The sequence below is a fragment of the Notamacropus eugenii genome, chromosome 6 (assembly GCF_028372415.1).
Source record: "Notamacropus eugenii isolate mMacEug1 chromosome 6, mMacEug1.pri_v2, whole genome shotgun sequence".
In the NCBI taxonomy this organism is placed as follows: Eukaryota; Metazoa; Chordata; class Mammalia; order Diprotodontia; family Macropodidae; genus Notamacropus; species Notamacropus eugenii.
This window is the reverse complement of record NC_092877.1, coordinates 191,960,543-191,980,520: the sequence shown is the minus strand read 5'-3', so window position 1 is coordinate 191,980,520 and position 19,978 is coordinate 191,960,543.

The window sequence follows — 19,978 nt, the reverse complement described above, 5'->3', positions numbered from 1 at the left end:
CTTGTGGAGAAGATGGAGAAATATGTTAGATTCAGAAGTGGCTCATCGTCCTGGTCAAAAGTCAAAGAAGAGTTGATAATGGCCCAATACCAGTGTGGAAAGTAGATTCTAGCACAATACTTCCAGTTATTTGAGCTTGCTCTTGTGCTATTTAACATTTTACCAATTATTTGAAAAAATACCTTTAAATATTGTATGTTCATCAGATTTTCAGATGCCACCATGTTTGAAGGTGAGGCTAAAATATGGGATGATTGGGTCAGGATTAATTACACTAATAATAGTATAGCTAGTTAATATGTATGTAGTACCTGGCTCTGTGCTAAGCATTTTACAATTATTATCTATTTAATCTTCACACTAATCCTGGGAGGTAAGTGTTATTATTACCTCCATTTTTACAGATGAGGAAACTGCAGCAAACAGAGATTGAGGGACTTGTCAGGGTCACACAGTTAGAAGAGTAAAGACATCTTTACAGGCCACCGTATTGAGCTGCTTATGACAAGGTAAAACTCATTAGGGATAGATTAAAGGTATCGTACTTGGATTCAAAAAAAAAAAATCTTGCACAAATTTCAGAGGGATGTGGCATGATTAGATAGCAATTCTACAAAAAAAAAAAAAGTTTACAGAATTTAGCTGACTGAAATCCCAATATGAATCACTAGGGTTATGTGTCGATAGAAATAACTAATTAGACTTTGAACTACAGTGAGGCACATACTCTCTGTCACTAGAAGTATTGTATTCAGTTCTGGACACCAGGTTTTAGAAAGATATTGTTGCATGAGGAGTGTCCAGAGAAAGACCACTAGAGTGGTGAATAGCCTTAAGGCTTATTAAAGGAATTAAATGTTGGGGCCAAATACATATTAAATATTCATTAAATGAACCCCTAAGATCCCAGAGTCAGGAGCAATGAGTGGAAATTACAGAGGGAAATTTAGACTTCATATGAAAGTTGTGGGGAGGAGAGAAGGGAACTTCTTAACCTGCCCAAAATAGGATGAAGTTCCTCTTCTTAAGAGTTGGTGGGTTCCCCTTCCTTAGAGGAATTCAAGCAGAGGCTGAATGGACTCTGTGTGGAGATTCCTATCAAGTATGGTTTGAATTAGATCATGCTGACTTCCTTTCCAATTCTCAAACTCTGATTCCATTAGGTCTACAGTACTGTAACATTAATGGATACTATGACAATAAGCATCTTTCTGCAAGTATGCAAATTCTAGTATTTGAGAATTATTTACCTCACTTTACACATTCAATTCAAACTGTTTTTTTAGAAAGTTATGTACTTGGAAAGTCTAAAGAGTAAAATGTTATATCCAGCATTGTGTAGTGGAAAGAGCTCTAAACAAGAGAGGAATCATTCTTTGATTTATTCTCCACTACCACACATCATTCAATAACAAGTACTCTGGCTGCTTTTGATACAGCCCACCAACGGGCAGCCAAATGCCAGTGACAATGTGTTCTTATTTCACAATCTGAAGCATGCAAATTCTAGCTTGGTTCTAAGACAGCCCTGGGGGAAAGATGTGTAAGGAGGTGATATGAAGTTCCATTCTTACCACATCCATGTGAATTTATAATGTGTATAGAAGCATAAAACCTTTAGAGATAGGAGGCACCTTAAATATTTTCTAATCCAGAGTTTCTCAGATGATAAACTGAGACTCAAAGATTCTGACTGAATTCCCTGAGGTCAGTTAGCTCAGTAATGGCAGATCCAGGAAGCAAAATTAGATATATTGGCTCCTAATATGATATGCTTTCCATGTGCTGCTTCATATAGGATGTCCCCAAGCTCTCAGTGCAGTTTTAAGCTTATACACTTATATAAAAACTTAGTAATCTACATATACTATTATTCTTACCCAGGCTACCACACATATATTTCCGTAAAGTATAAGGTGGCACACTTGGCCCACACTATGGCAAGTGTAAATGCATGAAGGAAGGGTTGGAGATTTCTCTGAAGAAAGAAAAACCCTCACTTTACCTCCTCTCTGTCCCAAATTTAAAAAAAAATCTAAATGATATAGAATGCTGGCCATAGAAAATAAGAGAAGAAATTGGAGAGTAAGGAAAAATGCCAAGAAGAAACAAAATTAATCATATTCTTCAAGTGATGTGATAGTTTGCTTAGAGAACACTATGGAGTCATTAAAAAATAAGTGAAAAACGATAATTTCAGTAAGATAAATTGGCCTATGAAAATAATTAGTCCTTCTATATATTACTAACAAATGCAACAAAACAATATAAAAAGAAATCTCATTCTTAATTAATACTGAATATATAAAATTATATGAGTCCAGCTACCAAGACAAATTAATTATATTAATAAAATTACAAAGTACTCTTTACAGCAGTAAAGATAGATCCCAAGTAAACATACAGATATTAACTTCTTGTGACTGGGTCATTATAATATAATAAAAATGACAATGCAACCAAAAATAAATTAGACATTCGGTGCCATACGAATTAAAACCACCAAAGGAATACTTTGTAGAGCTGGAAAAAATAATAAAATTCATTGGGAAGAACCAAAGGTTAAGGATCTCTACGGAATTTTTTTTTGAGAAAAAGTAGGATAATCAGTACAAGAATTCAAACTAAATTAGAAAGCAGTAGTAGGTAAAACTACTTGGTGTTACTTGAGAAGTTGACTAGTGGAAAAGATTAGGTATATATGTTCCAGAAGTAATCAAATGTATCAAACATATTAAGACAGTGTTTGGTAAAGAATCCAATTACTGGAGTAAAGATGCTGGCATTGGAATGCTTACTCTGACAAATATATGTATAAACATACATATGTACATATGTGTGTGTGTACTTATGTGTGTATATATATATATATATATTGTATATAATATATGCTAGAAAAATTGGAAAACCATCTGGTAGAAATTAGGCTTAGTACAAAATCTCATATCATACACAGCAATAAACTCCAAAGGGATCCATAATGGGAAAGATTATATTATAAACAAATTAAAAGAGAAGAAGATACTTTTCATGACTAAGGAAAAGTCCTTGATCAAACAAAGGAGCAAATGCCATAGATATAATAGATAATTTTGATTGTATAATAAAAAATTTCTGAACAAACAAAATTAATATAGTAATAATAATAAGGGAAGCAATAAACTGGGAAGAAATATTTGCAGAAAATTTCTCTGATATCCAGCATCTAAAAGAAAATGTTACAAATATATAAGAATAAGAATTCATCCATAGATAAATGGACAATGGATTTGAACAAGCAGTTCCATAAAGAAGGGCAAGTTATAAAAAAATAAAGTGCTTCAAATAATTAATAATAAGAAAAACGAAAATTAAAAGCTACTTTGAGATTAATGTTAAATATTACATATTGTATCATATGACAAAAATGAAATGAAGGAAATGACAATTTTTGGAGGGGTTATTTGGAGGATACATACATGAGGACACTTTTGGCAAAGGTATAAGCTGGTCACACTGTTCTGGGTGGCAATTTAGAATTATCCTCAAGTCCTATTAAATTACAAATACTCTTTGGACCTAAATAATATTATTAAACTTATACTGCAAAGCAATCAAAGATAGAGAGAAACAATTCATACGTGCAAAAATATTTGCAGCATCATTTTTGTTGCAAAAGAGAACTAGAGATAATATCCCGAGAAATTATGGTATGTGAGACAGCCAACATTTAACACAGTATCTGGCCATTAAAAAGTGCTTAATAAAAGTTCATTGAGACCCACAACCCATAGAATGGCTACAGGGAAGTAACTCACGGCGAATTCCGCACCCAGAGGCCACGGAACGTTGGAGCGAGGGAGATTTCTGTTCCAGAGAGACCTGCAAACCTCTCGCGGGGGGGTCCTTCGCGCTGCGGACTGGGCGCCGGGACTGGGAGCTGAGTGCAGCCCTGCCGCGGCCGCGGCACCGAGAGGAAAAGATCCGAGCAGGCTTCACAGACAGGATCTCCAGCGGCCACGCGGGTCCCTCCACCCACAGAGGGATCTGCAAACCTCTCGCAAAAGGTCCGTCGCGCTGCAGACACAAAGCCCAGCCCAGACCTGCTGCGGCCACGGCTGCGGCACCGAAAGAAACAGATCCGAGCAGGCTTCAGGGACGGGATCTCCAGCGGCCGCACAAGTCCCTCCACCCACAGGTGACAGGGGTGGGTGAGAGAGTCTCTTTGGCGGGTCGAGAGGGGAGTGGGGTGCCCCCATAAGTCAGGCCCCCCCCGGGAGGTCGAAGCTGAGAGGCGGCTACAGACAGGGGCTCCCCAAGCGGGCGGGAGCCTGAATCCATTGCAGAAGGTCTGTGCATAAACCCCCTGAGGGAACTGAGCCTGAGAGGTGGCCCTGCCCCGACCTCAGCACCAGAACATAATCTCATACTGAATAGCAGCCCTGCCCCCGCCAAAAGCCCTGAGGCTGGAAGCAGCATTTGAATCTCAGACCACAAACACGGGCTGGGAGGATCAGGAGGTGAGGTGGGTGTGAGGAAAATATTCAGAGGTCAAGTCACTGGCTGGGAAAATGCCCAGAAAAGGGAAAAGAAATAAGACTATAGAAGGTTACTTTCTTGGCGAACAGGCATTTCCTCCCTTCCTTTCTGATGAGGAAGAACAATGCTTACCATCAGGCAAAGACACAGAAATCAAGGCTTCTGTGTCCCAGCCCACCCAATGGGCTCAGGCCATGGAAGAGCTCAAAAAGAATTTTGAAAATCAAGTTAGAGAGGTGGAGGAAAAGCTGGGAAGAGAAATGAGAGACATGAAGTCAAAGCATGAACAGCAGATCAGCTCCCTGCTAAGGGAGACCCAAAAAAATGTTGAAGAAATTAACACCTTGAAAACTAGCCTAACTCAATTGGCAAAAGAGGTTCAAAAAGCCAATGAGGAGAAGAATGCTTTCAAAAGCAGAATTAGCCAAATGGAAAAGGAGATTCAAAAGCTCACTGAAGAAAATAGTTCTTTCAAAATTAGAATGGAACAGATGGAGGCTAATGACTTTATGAGAAACCAAGAAATCACAAAACAAAACCAAAAGAATGAAAAAATGGAAGAGAATGTGAAATATCTCATTGGAAAAACAACAGACCTGGAAAATAGATCCAGGAGAGACAATTTAAAAATTATGGGACTACCTGAAAGCCATGATCAAAAGAAGAGCCTAGACATCATCTTTCATGAAATTATCAAGGAAAACTGCCCTGAGATTCTAGAACCAGAGGGCAAAATAAATATTCAAGGAATCCACAGAACACCGCCTGAAAGAGATCCAAAAAGAGAAACTCCTAGGAACATTGTGGCCAAATTCCAGAGTTCCCAGGTCAAGGAGAAAATACTGCAGGCAGCTAGAAAGAAACAATTCAAGTATTGTGGAAATACAATCAGGATAACACAAGATCTAGCAGCCTCTACATTAAGGGATCGAAGGGCATGGAACAGTATATTCCAGAAGTCAAAGGAACTAGGACTAAAACCAAGAATCACCTACCCAGCAAAACTGACTATAATACTTCAGGGGAAAAAATGGTCTTTCAATGAAATAGAGGATTTTCAAGTATTCTTGATGAAAAGACCAGAGCTGAAAAGAAAAATTTGACTTTATAAAAGTTCATTGATTGATTTATTATTATACTGAAAAAGTGTAAAGGCAGATCAGAGAAAACTAGCAGGAATTGTATGAATTTTTACTGAGTGAAGTGCGCAGAAACAAAACAACTGTTTATATGACTACATTATAAAGAAAAACATCTGTGAAAGTCTTAAAAACTAAAGAAATGGAATGAATGATTATGACTCCAGAAGACTGATAATGCATCTTGCTTCCCACTTCTTATCAGGGAAATGATGAATTCAAAGTTTGGAATAAAATGTATATTTTTAAACAGAGTCAGCCTGTGGACTTGGGTGGGAGTGGGGTTTTGTTATTCTTTAGAAGAAAGGCTTTCATTTTTACTTTTCATGTGGTGGGGTTTGAAGTGATGATAAAAATAATACTTTAAAAACAAAAGAAGAAATGGAAGGCTTTCAGAAGCCAAAATAGCACAGTAAGCAGTAAATTGCTGTAATTCTCCCATATTCACATCCAAGTAGCCATAAAATAGAACCCCAAAGCAAACACTAGAACAGCAAAATCAGCAAAAAAGATAGGTTGAAATAATCTTTTCACCCAAGAAATTTGGAAGATGGGCAAGAAAGGTCCATTTCACTCAGTTAAAAGGAGAGAGCAGTTCGGGGCCGAAAGTTTCTCAGCAAAACAGAATCAAGCACCATCTCAGAAAACCAGTGGAAGATCCTAAGCCACAGTGCTATGGAGTAGACAAATGCCAACACCAGGACTCCTCATGCACCTTAGCACAGCCAGGGGAACTGGCAAATTCTAGTTCTGAGAACCATTACATGATTCAGTGTCGCCCAGGCAAACAAGTATTTTCCAACAACCAGACTTCTACATGCTTCAGCACAACCATGAGCAAACAAGCATCCTCCAGCACTCAGACCCCCAGGTGCCTCAGTGCAGTCCTGCACCCCAGCAGGCCACAAAACATGTCAGACACCCCACCTTAGTACCTGGTAAGCTGTCAGACCCCTTCAGTCTCTAGAAGTGTTAGCCACTCCCCACCACACTCCATCAGCATAGCACCAGATATGAGGGCTCCCCTGGGGCCTTTATGGCAACATCAGTGCAGCACCAGGTAAACAGCCATGACATGCAACCACTGATACAAGAAGGTTGGACAGTGCCCAGTTGCAGAGCTCAAATTTAAAAGAAAGGAAAAAGGACAAAAATTTAACAAAAACAACCAAAAAAAGAATCTGATCATAGAAAGTTATTGTGGTAACAGAGAAAACCAAGACAGAAGAGGAAGAGGAAGAAGAGGACAATGATGTTAAAACATTTCTGGGAAAAACCCCAAAGTAAACTGGGAAATGATCTCAAGCCCAGAAAGAACTCATGGAAGACTTCAAAAAGTACCTTAAGATCATATAAGAGAGGTTAGAAGAAAAATTGCAAAAAAGAAATGCAAGTAATGCAAGATAATTATGAAAAAAGAATTGCCAGCTTGGAAAACTGCTTAAAAAATAGAATTGCCAAACAGGAAAAGAGATACCAAAATACACTGAAGAAAACAACTCCTTAAAGAATACAACTGGCCAAATGGAAAACAACGTAAAAAGCTAACATCTTAAAAGCCAGAATTGGACAAGTGGAGACAATGACTATGAGACATCAAGAATGAAACAAACAAATTCAAAAGAATGAAAAATGGAAGACAACGTAAAATGCCTCATGGGAAAAACAACTGACCCAAAAATAGATCCAGGGGAGACAATATCAGAATCATTGAACTACCTGAAAGCCACAGTCAAAAGGAGGACCTCGATAGCATCTTTCAAAACATTATCAAGGAAAACTTCCCTGATATCCTGGAGCAGTGGGGCATAATAGGCATTGAAAGGATCCACTGTTCACCTCAGGAAAGGGATTCCAAATTAAAATCTCCCAGTAAAATTATAACCAAATTTCAGAGCTATCAGGTCAAAGAAAAAATACAAGTGGCCAAAAAGAAACAATTCAAATATTTTGGAGTCATAATTAAGATTAAACAGAACTTGGCATCTCTGACATTAAAGGATGAGAGGACAGGGAACATGATATTCCAAAAGACAAAGGAGCTATGACTACAACTAAGAATCATCTCCTGATGAAATTAAGCATAATACATCTGGAGGAAAAAAATGATCATTCAGTGAAAGAGAAGTATTTCAAGCTTTCGTAAGAAGAATAGAACTAAACCAAAAGTTTGACCTGCTATATCAAGAATAAAGCAAAGAAGAAATAGATAAAAACATTTACTCAGACACCAGAAAGCCAAATCCATCATAGTAACAAAAATCTACACACAATAACAGTGTAAAGAACAACACCATCCTCAAACCTTACCCATGCTTCCCACAAACCAACTCCGTTAAACAAATCACAAGCAGGCTTTCCTTAAACAAAATGTCCTTCTCACACTTACAGTCAGCTGCAAGCTAGCCTGTATCCTTCAGTTATGACTGCTCTCTCACTAACTTCCTGTCAGCTCTGCTCTAACACTGCTTCTTCTTGTTCCTTCCGTTCAGCAAGCTCTTCCCACCACAGGCTCCATGTGACTCAGGCTTCCATATGACCCAGGCAGGTCACATGGACCTTTTAACGAATATTAAAAATCTTTCCATTTTAAATTACCATTACAATGTTCACTGAAAGAGGGAATCATATGCACAATAAGTTGAATATAAAAATCTGTCTTATCCAACAGGAAAGTAGGAAGGCAGGAGATTAAGTAAAGAGGGGGTTGGTAAGGACTGACAGAAGAGGAGGCAGAACAAAAGCAAAACAATGCCACGAAGGAAAAAGGTGAAAGAAGACAGACAAGAGGAAGTATAGGATGGAGGAAAGTACACAAGTAGTAATCTTAACCATAATGTGAATGGGATGAAGTCTCCCACAAAATGCATGGGACAGCAAACTAGATAAAAACCCTACAGTCCTACAATACAGGAAACACACAGAGAGAGACACACAGAGCCAAAGGAAGAAGCTGGAGCAAAATCTATTATGCTTCAGCTGAAGGAAAAAAAAGTAAAGATAGCAGGTCCATGCAACCAAGATTAGAAGGGAAACAGAAAGCTGGGAAATAATATTTACAGCCAGTATTTCTGATAAAGGCCTTATTTGTAAAATATATACGGAAATAAGTCAAATTTATAAGAATGCAAGTCATTTCCCAGTTGACAAATGGTCAAAGGATATGAACAGGCAGTTTTCAGGGGAAGAAATTAAAGCTATCTATAGTCATATGAAAAAATGGTCTAAATCACTATTGATTTGAGAAATGCAAATTAAAGCAACTCCGAGGTATCATATCACAACTATCAGATTGGTTAACATGACAAAATGAGAAAATGGTAAATGCTGGAGAAGATGTGGGAAAATTGGAGCACAATGGCATTGTGGGTGGAGTTATGAATTGATTCATCCATTCTGGAAAGCAATTTGCAACTATATAGAGGGTTATAAAACAAAGCATACTCTTTGACCAAGCAGTACCACTTTTGGTCTATATCCCAAAAAGATCATAAAATGGAAAAGGATCTATATGTGCAAGTATATTTATAGCAACTCTTTTTGTGGTGGCAAAGAATTGGAAATTCAGGGAACATCCATCAATTGGGGAATGGGTGAATAAGTTGTCATGTATGAATGTATTGCAATACTATTGTCTATAAGAAATGATGAGTAGGTGGATGTCAGAAAAACCTGGAAAGACTTATATGAACTGATGCCAAGTGAAGTGAGCAGAACCAGGAGAACTTTGTACACATTAACAGTCATATTGTGTGATCACTGACTTTGACAGACTTAGTATTTCCCAGCAATGCAAGGATCTAAGACAACTTCAAAAGACTCACAATGGAAAGTACTATCCACATCTAGAGAAAGAACTTTGGAGTCTGAATGCAGATGCAAGCAGACTATTTGCTCTCTTTTTCTTTTGTTATTTTGTTTCGTTTCTTCTTTATTAAGGTTCCTATAGCACCTACGGTGGCTATGAATATGCTGGCATAATTCTGAATTGTAAAATATAACAGACTCTCCATGTGGAAGAAAGAACCAAAATATTTACTTAAACACCAGAAAGCTGAATCCTAACACCAGAAAGCCAAATCCATCATAACAATAAAGAAATCTATACACAATAACAGTGCAGGGGGCACCACCATCCCCAAATCTTCCTGCTGCTAGGGCCTTCCCACTATTGAATGAAAACTCACAGCTTGCTGCCTGCTTCCTCTCTCTCCCTCAACTCTAACTGCTGTGTCTAACTTCCTCTCAGCTCTGCTCCACCCTTCCTACTCAACCCATTTAGCAAGCTCGCCCCACCACACTCATGTGACTCAGGCTTCCATGTGAGTCAAGCAGGTCATATGAGCCTATTAATAGATGGGAAAGTTTTTCCTATTATGTAAAAATGCATTAACAATACAGTTCTTCTCTTTCATTCTAATTCTTTTCTGCATCATGAGTAATGTAAAAATAAGTTTAGTATGATTGTATAAGTAGAGCCTGTATCACATTGCATGTTATCTTGGGGAAGGGAAGGACAAGGAAGGGGAGAAAATTAAAAACTCAAAACCTTATGTAAGTGAATGTTGAAAACAAAAATTAATCATGTAAAAAAATAACTGAAGGATTTGTAAGTAGAAAGAAGCCTGAAATAACCAAGAATTTTGGTCCTGAAGGGAAAAAAATAGAGTTTAACATCTTTCCAACTGTTCAGACTTATAAGTCTGGTGTCATTTGCCTTTTTTCTGGCCCTCTTATGAGGAAGAAAGGACAGAAAGAAGGAAGGAAAGACAGAAGGAAGAAGGAAGGAAGGGAAAGGAAAGGAAAGGAAAGGAAAGGAAAGGAAAGGAAAGGAAAGGAAAGGAAAGGAAAGGAAAGGAAAGGAAAGGAAAGGAAAGGAAAGGAAAGGAAAGGAAAGGAAAGGAAAGGAAAGGAGAGGAGAGGAGAGGAGAGGAGAGGAGAGGAGAGGAGAGGAGAGGAGAGGAATGGGAAGGGAAGGGAAGGGAAGGGAAGGGAAGGGAAGGGAAGGGAAGGGAAGGGAAAGGAAGACCCAGATACTGTTCAGCCTAAGAGAAATAAACAATTAGAGAAAGCAAGCCTGTGACCACTATTTTCTATTTTCTAATGCAATGACATTTCTCAAAGTAAGTCCAACTATCTATTGCCCAATACATTTGTTTTCTGGACTTGCATTTTAGTTAATATTCTCTGATGACAAATTAAGGAATTTGAGGACTAAATTGATCAAGTCTTGTGTGAAACTTCAGAGACAGTCTATTATTTTGACATATATTTCATAGTCAACACAATTAGAACAAACCTCTCAACCTAATCTTTTTCAAGGCAATGTGTCTTCTATTGATCTGCTTCAAATATTGGACACCTGACTAGTTGGAGTAATGAGGTAATCAGCTATTACAAAGATTGATCCATAGCACTGGATGGAAAAATCTTTCTAGGAAATAGTAACTGATTTGATGGGTATTTATTTTTATACCCTTTTTCTTTTAAAGAACATATATAAATATCTTAATTAGATTGATGAATAAATATAGGAGTGGAGTTATAAATATAAAATATTAGGAAATTAAGTAATTTTAAAGAGGGCAGATAAGATGCACTTGTAACATTAAAAAGAAGTACACTACTGTAAAATCTTTTCTTATAAATTTTTATATTTGAAATATTTGGCTTCACTTATTCCCTATATTTATATAGTCTGTAGTGCGAGTACATACACCATCCTCTTTTTTATTTAGTATTTAATTTTATAACCTAATAAAGGAAGGGAATTTTGTTAAGCATTCTTTTATTTATCCTGTTCCAATTTCATTTAATCTGAAAGCAAATTACTCCAAGTACATCATGATTAAAGATGCAATACAGTTCATCAAAATGTAAGTATCTGGGCAGGTGCCAAAATAACATGCAGATAGAATTTCAACTTCTCAGCATATAATCATACTTCAAACTATCTGGTTCTTTTTTTTATCTTTTTTTTTTTACAATAAATTAATTTACTCCAAATTTGTTTCATATAGTAAATTAGTACCGATGAATTCTATATAAATGACATTCCTGCAAAGTATTCTAACAATCTATATTATAATACTCTCTCATGGAATTCATAAAAATAATCGGTTATACATTGGTATATCCCCGGTGCCTTGACACATAGTAGGTACTTCATAAATATTCTTTGAATTGATTTTATGACTATATTAAATTGATAATATATAACACATAATTCAGTATAAGTAATGTTTTCTCTGGTTCCTATCCTTACCATAGGTAGTCTTTATAAAAAAAAAAAATTCAAGTTGCAATTATTGACATTATATAAAGGGAGAGACAATGTGAATGGAACTGCAGTAGAGCTATTGACCATCACAACTTCCTGTAAAACATACTTAATCTACAAAACCACTTATCACAACAAATATATACTGAAAGCATGATCAGGATAGCATTTGATCAGCTTGATGGAAATCCATCAATCAACCTGATGGCATTACAGGGCATACATCTGTTTCATATGGGTACATCTTTAATGGAGATACATTTGCAATGTAAAGCTATTCTGGGATGACATATGGGGCTATTTAATTTGTCACCAGTGACTTGGAGACTGTTTTAAATATGATTGCAAACTAGCTGTCATGTATTTGGTCTCTTATCAGAGGAACCTCCCCTTCTGTGTCACTTAAGAATAAGGAATAGGGGGGCAGCGCCAAGATGGTGGAGTAGAAAGATGCATATACTATAGCTCTTCCCCCACAGCCCATAAAATACCTGTAAAGAATGACTCTCAACAAATTCTAGAGCAGCAGAAGCCACAGAATGACAGCATGGAGGAGACTTCCAGCCCAAGGTAACCTGGAAGGCCAATGGGAAAGATCTGATGCACTCGACGTGTAGTGGAGCCCATCCAAGCCTTGACTGGAGCCCAGGGAGGAAGACTGGAGCAAGTCTTGGGGGCAGAATCCACAGTGGTAGCAGCAATGGTTCACATATCCCTCAAGTCACAGGTGACAAAGCACATTGAGAGGGCTTTTTCAGCTGGCCCAGAAGGAAGCAGGGTACTCCAGCATAGCTCCAGCCCCAGACAGCAGCAGCACAGGCCTCAGCAGGCTGCAGTAGCTCCCACAGCAGGCAACAGCCAACATCCATTGTTGGAGGCCTTATTGTAAAGCCTCTGTGGGAACTGAGCAGTGGATCTGAACCTCAGCCCTGAGTGGTGGTGTGGCAGAGCTGGAGTTGAGGCTGTTGTGGAGAGGAAATTCAACTACTCACAGATTCTGGGCACAAAAGTTTCTGATTGCTCCCAGATCAGTGTGCAGGCTTGATTGTGTCACCTTGGAAGAACTGAGATCTTACAGGTCCCCAGAGTATACCATACTTTGGACAAAGAACCCAGAAGTCAAGTAACTGGTTGGGAAAATGTCCAAAAAAGGGAAAAATATAAGACTGTAGAAGACTACTTTCTTGGTGAACAGGTATTTTCTTCCATCCTTTCAGATGAGGAAGAACAATGCTTACCACCAGGAAAAGACATAAAAGTCAAGGCCTCTGTATCCTAAATCCAAAATAAATATTAAGTGGTCTCAGGTCATGAAAAATCTGAAAAAGGATTTTGAAAATCAAGTAAGAGAGGTGAAGGAAAAAATTAGAAAGAGAAATAAGAGAGATGCAAGAAAATCATGAAGAGTGAGTCAACACCTTGCTAAAGGAGACCCAAAAATGCTGAAGAAAACAATATCTTTTAAAATAGGCTAACTCAATTGGTAAAAGAGGTTCAAAAAGCCAAGGAGGAAAAGACTGCTTTAAAAAGCAGAATGAACCAAATGGAAAAGGAAATTCAAAAGTTCAATGAAAGAAAATAATTCTTTAAAAATGAGAATGGAACAGTTGGAAGCTAATAACTTTTATGAGAAACCAAGACATCATAAAACAAAACCAAAAAAATGAAAAAGTGGAAGGTAATGTGAAATACCTCATTGGAAAAAACAACTCCTGGAAAATGGATCCAGGAGAGAATTTAAAAATTATGGGATTGCCTGAAAGCCATGATCAAAAAGAGCCTGAACATCATCTTTCATGAAATTATCAAGGAAAATTGCCCTGATATTCTAGAACCAAGGGGCAAAATAAATATTGAAAGAATCCACCAATAACCTCCTGAAAGAGATCTCAAAAGAGAAACACCTAGGAACATTGTAGCCAAATTCCAGAGTTATCAGGACAAGAAGAAAATATTGCAAGCAAGCAGCAAGAAAGAAACAATATTGTGGAAGTACAATCAGGATAATGCAAGATCTAGCATCTTCTACATTAAAGGATCAAAGGGCATGGAATATGATATTCCAGAAGCCAAAGAAACTAGGATTAAAACCAAGAATCACCTACTCAGAAAAATTAAGTATAATACTTCAGGGGAAAAATGGTCATTCAGTGAAATAGAGGACTTTCAAGTATTCTTGATGAAAAGACCAGAAGTGAAAAGAAAATTTGACTTTCAAACACAAGAATAAAGGGAAGCATGAAAAGGTAAACAGGAAATAGAAATCATAAGGGATTTACTAAAGTTGAACTGTTTACATTCCTACATGGAAAGCTAATATTTGTAAATCTTGAAATTTTTCTTAGTATCTGGGTAATTGGTGGGATTACACACACACACACACACACACACACACATGCACGCACACACACAGAGAGAGACAGAGAGAGAGAGAGAGAGAGACAGAGAGAGAGAGAGAGCAAGCACAGGGTGAGTTGAATAGGAAGGGATCACATCTAAGAAATAAAATAATAAAATTAAGGGGTGAGAGAGGAATATATTGGGAGGAGAAAGGGAGAAATGGAATGGGGCAAATTATCTTTCATAAAAGAGACAAGAAAAAGCCTTTTCAATGGAGGGGAAAAGGGGAAAGTGAGAGGGAAAAAGTGAAGCTTATTCTCTTCACATTTGGCTGAAGGAAGAAATAACATGCACACTCAATTTGGTATGAAAACTTGTCTTACAATACAGAAAAGTAGGGGAGAAGGAGATAAGCAAAATGGAGGGATGATGGAAAGGAGGGCAAATGAGAGGAGGGAGCAGTTAGAAGTAAACAGTCTTAGGGAGGGAGGAGGTCAAAAGAGAGAACAGAAGAAATGGGGGGCAGGATAGAATGGAGAGAAATATAGTTAGTCTTACACAACATGACTATTATGGAAGTCATTTGCAAAACTACACATATATAGCCTATATTGGATTGCTTGCCTTCTCAGTGGGGATGGGTGGGGAGGAAGGAAGGAAGAAAAGTTGGAACTCAAAGTTTTAGGAACAAATGTTGAGTATTTTTCCTGCATACAACTGAGAAATAAGAAATACAAGTAATGGGGTATAGACATTTATCTTGCCTTACAGGACAAAAGAGAAGATGCAGATAATGGAAAGGAGGAATTTTAGATGGGAGAGCAGATTGGTGGAAGAGGTAATTAGAATGTTCAGTGTTTTGAGGTGGAGGGAGGGGAGAGATGGGGAGAAAATTTGGAACTCAAAATTTTGTGGAAATGAATGCTGAAAACTTAAAATAAATAAATTAATAATTTTTAAAAAAATGAGGAGAAATAGCTCATTCATTTTGTAGTGGTAGTGGGAGGACCCTTCCCTCTTATCAGTAAATCAGTCAGTGAACATTTAAAAATGCCTACTATGTGCCGTTTCTTATCACAAGATTTCTTTTCCTTGGGTTTCATCTGGAAGACTTATGTTCATTCTCTTATGATTTAATAACCAAGATGGCTTCCAAAGAGATTTTAGTTCATGGTTTATATTCCCCAGTTTATGGTTGCAGCAGCGACCCACCTGTCATATACCTCCTGCTTTGAAACAAGAAAAGAGTTGAGAGTCTGGTCAGATTCTTCTATCCCCTCATGCTCTTAGTACCTCCCATGCAATAGAAACAATAGCAGAAGTCGAGCAGACTGGACCAGACTGGACTAGGTCTGATATCTCACGTGATATCACAAAGTATTGGTGCTGCTTGAGTCACATTGCTCTAGCTCATGAAAGACTTGTATGATGCAGCTAGGGGCCATAGTAGACAAAGGATTGGTAATTAGTAATACTTGAGTTCAGTCCTGCCTCAGACACTCCTTATGTGATCCTGGATAAGTCACTTAAACTTTCTCAGCATCAGTTTCCTCATAGCATCTACCTCATAAGGCTGTTGTGAGGATTAAATAAAATGATATATGTACAGTGCTCGCAAACCTTAAAGCAATATATATATATATATATATATATATATATATATATATATATATATATATATATATATATATATACACATATATTAACTGTTATTGTTGCTACTTTGCTATTATTATTATTGTTACTTCATCCACGTGGGTCAAAGAGAACCCTAGATCAAGCAAGAAACCGATTAAGATGGCCCCAGGTGATAGCACATGCCATTGACTAGTGTGAGACTTGCTCTTGATGTGATCAAAGAAAAGTAGTAACATATATTTGTAGAATATTAGTCCTAGCAAACCCTTGGAACTTGTCTGCGCTTTTTTTTTTTTTATCTCTGGAAGGAAATAGAGTACAAGCTATATCTTAGTGGTGACTGATACTTTCACTACATTTGCACAGGCATATGCAATTGGAATACAAAAGCTTCCATGGTTGCTAACGTGTTGTGGGAGAAGAAAGTTTCAGGGTATGGATTGCCTGTGTGGCTCCATTCTGACCAAGGAATAGACATTGAGAGTAAGCTATTCAAGGAAATGTGGGTTTTGACAAGTATAAAGAAATCTAGAACTATTCCTACTCATTCCAAAGGAAACCCACAGCCTTACTACTTCAGTCACACATGGATGAAAATATTAGAAACACAGAGACCAGAAATATCAGTGGAGTCAATATGTGGCATTTTTAGCAGCCACCTATAGTTCTGCCAAGAATGATGATACAGGGTTTACACCATAGTTGCCAATGTTTGGGCAAGAACTATGTCTGCTCATTGATTTATACTTTTGAATCTTAGGAGATGAAGAAGATGCAAATTCTCTAAATCAGTAGAGCTTGTATTAGAGACTAGCTGGGGAAAAAGTACCAATTTTCAGTGACTTCAACTCAGAAGAATTTTGAGAAAATTAGGTGGAATAATAAGCAGAGCACTGGACCTGGAGGCAGGAAGAGCTACATTCAAATCCAGCTTATTATCTTATGATCTGTGTGACCCTGGAAAAGTCCCTCAACCTCTAACTACCTTAATTTTCTCATCTATAAATAGAGATTATGATAGCAACTATCTCACCAGATTAAATGAGATAATACTTCTAATGTGTTTTGAAAATCTTAAAGTGCTATGTGTTTATTACACCACCTCTTATCCAAAAATGGCTTGATGCTGAATTCCATTGTCAGGAATACCAATAAAAAGTGAAAGCATTTTACTTAGAAACTTTGATATTCAGAATACATGATTAAAAGACCACTGGAAAGCAAATTTTTATTAAATATTTGGAAAGACTGCAACTTCCCTGCTTATAGAATACTGTCACAGAGTGTGTGAATGGGGAGGGGAAGCTGGCAATACAAAGACCAGTGATAGCAATTACTTATTGCTCTTAGTCAGACTGCATAATAAGCATGAGTAAAAAAGTGATGGGCAATTATTGAAATGGACTATGAGGAGAAGAGATTGCTTGCCAGGTGTAAGAAGATGATCTGTTTCTGGAAAATGACATGCCAGAATGAACACTGGGTTCTATGTCCCAGTTAGAGCCTCATTAAGCTCAGGTTTATGAATGCAGACCTATATGTCTGATGAAGATAATGATTAACCCATACTACCAACCAGCTCAGGTATAGGTGCAGAAAGATTATTGGGGGGGACAGCTAGGTGGCTCAGTGAATACAGGGCCTGCCCTGGAATCAGGAAGGCCTGAGTTCAAATCCAGCCTCAGACACTCAACACTTACTAACGATGTGACCTTGGACAAGTCAGTTAACCTCAATTGCCTTGCATCCCCCTTCCAAAAATAAAAAAAAGAACAGTAGGCCACAAAAAAGGATTAATGCCATCTGATTTATCACTAGACTAGCTTATGATGTTGCAGAAGACATACATATGCTTAGATGAATCTAAGGTAATACTTATTTCTGTAATGTATGTCTTGCATATAATTGCATAAGTGTAGGTGTCAATTATTATGCTTTGAGTCATGTTTTTATTATTTTCCTCTTTTTACCTGACTATATTCTGGAGTCATTTGTATCTTAAATTCTGCTAACCATGTAATTTTTTTCTATGTTTATTTGTATAGCCTAATGATGTTTCACATATTGTTACTCCAAATGACTATTAATACTTCTGTTTACATTATTTTTATTTATGGTTATTTAGTATAAATACTGACCTCGTTGTGTGCCTGTGAGACATGGACAGTCTACCATTTCCATGCCAGGAAACTGAATTGCTTGCATTTGAACTGTCTTGTGTGGTCGTCCTTCATTGCCAAAGAAGACCATGCCATCAGAGAAATGATGACATGACTTGCACTTGACTTTGTTTTGAGTGAGGGAGGGCTATGCGCGCCACCAGCCTCACTTCTCCTCCAGAGCCATCTGAATCTAGTGGCTAGATATTCATCAGGATGGCTGGAGATGACCCAGGGTGAAGCAATTGGGCTTAAGTGACTTGCCCAAGGTCACACAGCTAGTGAGTGTCAAGTGTCTGAGGTGAGATTTGAACTCAGGTCCTCTTGACCCCTGCACTCGTGCTCTATCCACTGCACCACCTAGCTGCCCTAACTGTCTTAAGAAGATTCTGAAGATCACCTGGCAGGATAAGGTACCAGACATTGAGGTCCTTGCTCAAACTAAACTGCTAAGCATTCAAAGTATGTTTCAGAGAGCACAACTGTAATGGGCTGGCCAAGTTGTTCAAATGCAAAATACGTGCTTGCCAAAAAGACCATTTTACGGAGAACTCGCATGGGGCAGGCAATCACATGGTGGTCAGAAGAAGTGATACAAGGACACTCTCAAGGTCTCTCTCAAGAACTTTGAATTTGATTGTGTGACATAAGAGACACTGGCACAGGACCATTCAGGATGGCACGTCCACATCAGAAAGGGTGCCGTGCTCTATGAGCAAAGCAGAATTGAAATAGCACAAATGAAACACAGACTGCACAGATTTGGAATATACATCCCAAATGTTCACATGGACTATCTGTGCCCAATCTGTGGTAGAGCATTCTGAGCTCATATTACTCTGATTAGCCACAGTCAGACGCACTGAAACTTCACTTTATCATGATGAAGGCACTGTGGTCCTCTTCAAAAAGGGAGGACAGCACCCAAACAACCATAACATGGATATGTTTGTACTCTCTTGATAAGATGTGATACATAGCAAATGTAATTGAGACATCATCCACATACTGAGTGCCGATGTTCATCATGATTCCATGATGACTATCCACACTTAAGTATTTTCTACAGGCAAATTTTGGGCAATGGAAAGGAATGTCCCTTATATTCCTAAGATTCAGAAAGATAAGTGTGAAAGCGAATTATAGAACTGTAGGAGGGGATATGTATGCAGGATTACATTTTCGTATGTTTACTTTTTAATATATTCATGTTTCCATTTTCTTTCCCTTTGGAGGGATTCCTGAACAGACATTTCATTGGCTGAGCAAGAGATGAAGAAAGAAGACGAAGCCACGTGGAGGCTCCAGGCTTTTCCTGCCACGTATCAGAGAATGTCATTGTCACTATGAGCAGGGGAAGGCAAAGTATGAACAGATATCTTTCTGAGAAACCATTTATGAAGGCAGAAAGCACCATGGGAGGGGCTTCTTGATGACAAAGGCCCAAACCCTCCATCGAATTAGGTTGGTGGAGGTTGGGGAAAACAATTCATCAAATTAAAAAAAAAATTCTTTTGGCCATGTCTGCTACACACGCACACACACACACACACACACATACACACACACGCACACACACACACACACACACTAGCTAGCTAATAGGAGAAAACCATTAGTAGTGGTGTTGTTGGGTGAGATATTTATCAGTGTTCTGGGAATATATATGAGTACTCTCCTCCTGTTAGTTCAAAGCATTTAGTTTTGCTTGTTAACATGTTCAACGAATTTCCTGTGACAAAATCGTAGGAGGACAAGGATAGGAACTGTATAAGATAGGTGGGCATGAAAGGGCTGAAATCTGCTTCACTGGAGCACTGGATTCAAATTTTTTCTGGCTTTGGCATTTGCTACCTGTATGATCCAGGACAAGACTTAGCCTGTTTGAGCCTTAGTTTTCATAT